Below are 6,116 nucleotides of genomic sequence, written 5' to 3'. Positions count from 1 at the left end.
ACCCTGTATAAGTAGACCAGATATTAATGGACAATAAACTTGATATTTGGCATTAAGGTGATATGCTTAGATACAGCATGAATAAGAATGAAAAGCATAATTACCCTATACAATCTTTTGAATGACAAATTGAAAGATGGATGAAGCAATTTAATGTGTAAGATGATTTAGATAATAAGCATTCAACTGAACTGATGTTATTTGGCTGGCAAAGTTTTATGCTATGTTTAAAAATCCATGACATTGTTTGTGTTATTGTTAGACTTCTCATTTTTCTTATATTATAATTTTGGGGAAATCATTGTATAAGAAATGCTGTAATTTGAAAATTAATATCCAGAAGTGTCACAATTGTATCACTGGAAAATTAATTCCTCTTTTTAGAGAGACTATTGTCATTATGGTTTTATAAAAAACTTTTAAGTATTTAATTGAATATATTTTGCTTAAAATGAATAATAGGAATTATTTAAGAGTTTGGGAAAGTACTGCAGACTTTGTAAATGTCTATGAAGTTCTTTTGAGAAGGCCAAGGTCTTTTGGCCTTTTTTCAGTCCCCTGGATCTTCAAACTCAGCAAGGTCATAAATCTTATTAACTCTGTGAGAAAAGCTGGTGAAGTTCTAAAGTAAAGAAATGGTTTGACTGAAAACTAGGTTGTCTCATAACTAAAGTAAAGGGACATACAAGCTTATTTTATAAAGAGTGATTTTTATCCAATGGATTGTTTGGCCATTCCTTGTGAAAATTATCAAAGTACACCTGGGATAATATGTATTATAGCCAACTTAGTATCAACAGATCCCAGATTTAAAGATTTCATTTTGGCCTTAGGGATTAATATTCAATACGTTCAGATATGGATATGTGTCAGATTTACATTGGTAAGTATGTTTTTCTGGGGTTTTGAGTGAACCATCATGTATTCGCTGCATTTGTGTAATCACAGAATAAAATTATTTTCTTAATTTCTAGTGATTTATTTCTGCTCCAAGATGAATTTGAACTAGAAAGGATGAACAAGATAAGGTTTGTATGTGTTTATTGTTAACTTCCATTGAGACAACATGAGAATAATAGCGAGTATCTAGCACTAAGATTTGAGAAAAACATCTCTTGGTTCTGTTAATTTGAAACTGAGTATTGATTTCAGTTCTGATTGTCTGAATTATCTATTACCCAACAATTCATTTTTTTAATTAAGTTTTCAACATTCATTTCCACAAAATTTTGAGTTCCCATTTTTCTTCTCATCTCTCTCCTGCCCGGACCCCCAAACACCTTGCATTCTGATTACTCCTTCCCTCAATGTACCCTCCCTTCTATCACTCCCCACCCTTCCCTTATCCCCATCTTCTCTCTTTTCTTGTAGGGCAAGATAAATTTCTATACCCCATTACCTGTATTTCTTATTTCTCGGTTATATGCAATAAAAATTCTCAACATTCATAGCTAATACTTTGAATTCCAACTTCTCTTCCTCCTTCCTTCCCTCCCCAACTCCACTGAGAAGGCAAGCAATTCAATACCAACTAAATAGGTGTCATTTTGCAAAAGACTTCCATGATAATCATGTTGTGTAATACTAACTGTATTGCCCTCTATCCTACTCTATCCCCCCTTATTTTTTTCCCCTCATTTGACCTTGTCCCTTCCTGAAAGTGTCTATTTCTAGTTACTCCCTTCTCCCATTTACCTTCCCTTCTATCATTCCCCTCATCCCACTTGTCTCCTCCTCCTCTACTTTCCTGTGGTGTAAGATAGATTTTCATATCAAATTTAATGAGCATGTTATTCCCTCCTTCAGCCATATGTGGAGACAGTAGCTTCACTTTTCCCCTCTCCCCTTCTCCCTTTTCTCCTCCATTGAACAAGATTTTTCTTATCTCTTTTATGAGTTATAGCCTGCCCCTTTCCATTTCTCCCTTTCTCCTCCCAGGATTTTCCTCCCTCACCCTTTAATTTTTATTTTATTTTATTTTTTTTTGGTGTGGATATCATCTCTTCTTATTCAACACAACCTGTACTCTCTGTCTATATATGTGTGTGTGTGTGTGTGTGTGTGTGTGTGTGTGTGTGTGCATGCGTGTATGTACAATCCCTCTACCTATCCAAATACCGAGAAAAAATTCAAGAGTTATAAATATCTTCTTTCCATGTAGTAATATGAACAGTTCAGCTTTAGAAAGTCTTTTATGATTTTTCTTTCCCCTTTACCTTTTCATGCTTCTCTTGATTCTTGCCTTGGAAAGTCAAATTTTCTATACAGTTCTGGTCTTTTCCTCAATATGAATACTTCAAAGTCCTCTATATCATTGAATGACCATTTATTCCCTTGAAGTATTTCAGATTGGCTGGGTAGGTGATTCTTGTTTTCAATCCCAGTTCCTTTGACCTCTGAAAAATCCCATTCCAAGTCCTTCGATCCCTTAATGTTGAAGCTGCCAGATCCTGTGTCATCCTGATTGAATTTCCACAATATTCAAATTGTTTCTTTCTAGCTGCTTGTAGTATTTTCTCCTTGATCTGGGAACTCTGAAATTTGATCACAATATTCCTAAGAGTTTCTCTGTTTGGGTCTCTTTCAGGAGGTGATGGGTGGATTCCTTCAATATTTATTTTGCCCTATGGTTCTAGAATATCAGAGCAATTTTCTTTGATAGTTTCATGGAAGATAATGTCTAGGCTCTTTTTTTGAGCATGGCTTTCAGGTAGTCCCATGATTTTAAAATTGTTTCTCCTGGATCTATTTTGCAGGTCAGTTGTTTTTCCAATGAGATGTTTCACATTATCTTCTATTTCTTCAGACTTTTGGTTTTCTTTTTTAACTGCTTGGTTTATCTCATAGTCATTCATTTCCCTGAAATCAATTCTCTCTTTCAATGAATTATTTTCTTCAGTGAGCTTTTGAATCTTCTCCTCCATTTGGCTAATTCTGCTTTTTAAAGCCTCCTTCTCCTCATTGGCTTTTTGGACCTCTTTTTGCAATTGAGTTACCTTCTTTCTAAAGGTGTTATTTTCCTCAGCATTTTTTTGGTTCTTCTTTAGTAAGCTGCTAACCCGTTTTTCAAGCTCTTCAATTGCCTGAGCTCACTTTAAGTTACCTTTGGAGGCCCTGGAGGCAGGGATCTTGAGATCCTCTGACAGTATGCCTTGTTCTTCCTCATCTGAAAGGATGGGGGAGACACCTGTTCACCAAGAAAGTAACCTTCTATGGTCTTATTTTTTTTCCCTGTTTTGGGTATTTTCCCATCCAGTTACTTGACTTCTGAGTTTTCTCTCCATACCCATCTCACCTCCAGTTCCACCAAGGCAGCAGTGGGGGCTGAGATTCAGATGAGCTGCTCCAAACCCTCAGAGGCTTTATGGGGGGAGCAGGGCCCCTATTTAATGTGAGATTAAGATCACCTGCTCAGGTAGGGGCAGGGATGCAACACAGTGCTCAGTTCCCTCAGGGGCTTTACTATGAGACCTTCAACAATAGACATGGGCTGCTGCCTGCCTTGGTAGCCCCTGTCCATCTGCTGCTGCCTCAACTGCTGTCACCTGAGGAGGCCACCCTGCTCCCTTCCCAGCCAGTCACAAAGACCCTCTCACTGACCTTTAGAGCCTGTGCGTTGAGGGATCTGTGCTACTGCTGGAGATTCTGCCTCTGAAGCCTGCTCGGATCTGCTCCTATTGGTGCCACGTAGCCAAGGCTGGGCTGGGCTCTGTTCTGCATCCAGGTGTGACAGACCTTTCCCCATCAGTTTTTCTACTCACTTTGGGCTGGAAATCTCCTCTACTCCATTCTTCTGTGGCTTCTCCTGCCCTTGAATTTGTTGAGAGTTCTTCTTTACAGGTGTTTTATGGGCCATGGGGTAAAAGCCAGTGTATGTGCATCTTTCTACTCTGCCATCTTGGATTCGCCCCCCAAACAGATTAATTTAATCAAAGTGATTTTCTTCTGCCATCTGACACATTAAAGGAAGGAGAGATCTGGTTGGATAATATGGGAGGAGACTGAATTTTGGAGTATAAAGAAATCAAAAGGAGAGCCACAGATGGGGTGGCCAAAGAGGGAGACTTTACATAGTTAACACATGGTATGAGTGCCTTGAACAACAGTTAGAAATGGGAAAAAAATGGACATTTTGCTGACAATGAGCTAAGTCAGGGAAGCTATTTGACCTCCCTTTTTGTCTTTCTCTTTGTCTCTGTCTTTGTGTCTCTCAGTCTCTTTCTGTCTCTATTGGTGTGCCTGTCTGTTCCTGTTCCTCTCTCTTCTGGCCTGCAGAAAATGAAGCTATTGGTCCTGACTTGCCATGAGTATATGTGGTTACATTTAATTTGAACCAGCACTGTAAGGGTCATGCAAAATGATCTTCACTAGGTCTCTGGCTATGAACTATGTCAGACTCTGATATATGCAAACTTCTAGCTCTCAAAAACAGAAATTTAAAAATATAACATTAGCAGAAAAGAGACAGCCTAGTTGTAATGGCTAGAGGGCTAGCCCAAGCAAACCTCAAAGACAGAAAGACCTGATTTTAAGCCCTGAATCTCACATACACAGGGTATATCACCCTGAGTAAGCCACTTAAGCTCTCAGTGACACAGGCAACTCTCGAAGACAAAGTTACAAAACAGGTGAAGATTTAAATTGGTAGAGGGAGTTGTTTTAAAAGAAGTTCCTCATATCAGTGAAATCACACGATGGGTCCAAGAAAAAATTTTTTAACTAGGTGGATATGCAGCTGATTGCATTATTTCATCAAATTATGTTTTTTAATATTATAATATTTGGTCAAATCAGAATTTTAAACCTGGAAAACACTTTTCAGATTATCTAGTCTTAAACCTTCATTTTACAGATAAGGAGACTGAGGCCTAAAATGGTTCAATGACTTGCCTCCAAAGTCAGTTAACTTCCCCAGGGTCACAAAGGTAGCCAATGCCTACACATCTTTACAGCCAATGTAGACAGACAATGAATTGGACCTCAAATTGAATGGGGGAAGAGAGGTAAACTGGATTGCATTTGGAAAGCTGTACAGTATTTTTAATAATCTCAAGCTTATCTCTAGCACTAAACTTTCTTTTGAGCACAAATAGTGTTCTGGTAACCGCAGAATCTATGAATCTTGGATCAGTACAACAATCACTGAACTCCAAACACCAAGAATCAATAGAAGGTAGGTGGTGGACATTTCTTCACCTCCCTGGCTTACTTTAAACTCAGTTCTTATCTCACCTTCTATAGGAGGTTCATCATCCCCCAGTGCCTGCTTACAGATAACTTTCCATTTGCAAGTGTCAATATCTTCTATGTGCATAGTTCTTTATTTGCATGTGGTCTCTCTCAGAATCCTGAATGGCAGAAACTATTTATTGTCTTTCTTTCTATTGACAGCACTTAGCACACAGTGAGCACCTAATAAATGCTTGCTAACTGAATAACCTCAGACACTTAGGAGCTGGGTGACCCTGGGTAACTCAATCCCTATTTGCTTCAGTTTCCTCATCTGGAAAAGGAAACAATAACAGTACCTACCTCCCAGGGTTGTTGTGAGGATCAGATGAAGTAATGTGTGTTCGTCCTTCATTGCTGAAGAAGACCATGCCATCAGAGAAATGGTGACATGACTTACACTTGACTTTGCTTTGAAGGAGGGAGGGCTGTATAGGTCACCAGCCTCACTTCTTCTCCAGAGCCATCTGAATCCAGTGACCAGATATTCATCAGGATGACTGCAGATGACCCAGGATGAGGCAACTGGGGTTAAGTGACTTGCCCAAGATCACAAAGCTAGTGAGTGTCAAGTGTCTGAGGTGAGATTTGAACTCAGGTCCTCCTGACTCCTGCACTGGTGCTCTACCCACTGCACCACCTAGCTACCCCAGATGTGACAATACAAAGTGCCTGGCACCATGCCTGACATAGTATCCTCTATATAAATGTCAGTTGTTGTTACTATCACTACTAGTACTATTTCTAGGTATAAGCACACTTCAGTCATAAGCTTTCCTTTTTGTGTCAGGCCAATTACTTCCTCAGAAGGGAAGGGGAGGACCAGGGAATTTCCAATGGTAGGGTCCAGAAGGGATAAATATTGTCAAGAAAATGCCTGACTAGTC

This window comes from Notamacropus eugenii, chromosome 2, assembly GCF_028372415.1.
Source record: "Notamacropus eugenii isolate mMacEug1 chromosome 2, mMacEug1.pri_v2, whole genome shotgun sequence".
NCBI lineage: Eukaryota > Metazoa > Chordata > Mammalia > Diprotodontia > Macropodidae > Notamacropus > Notamacropus eugenii.
Note: the sequence above shows the minus strand (reverse complement) of the source record.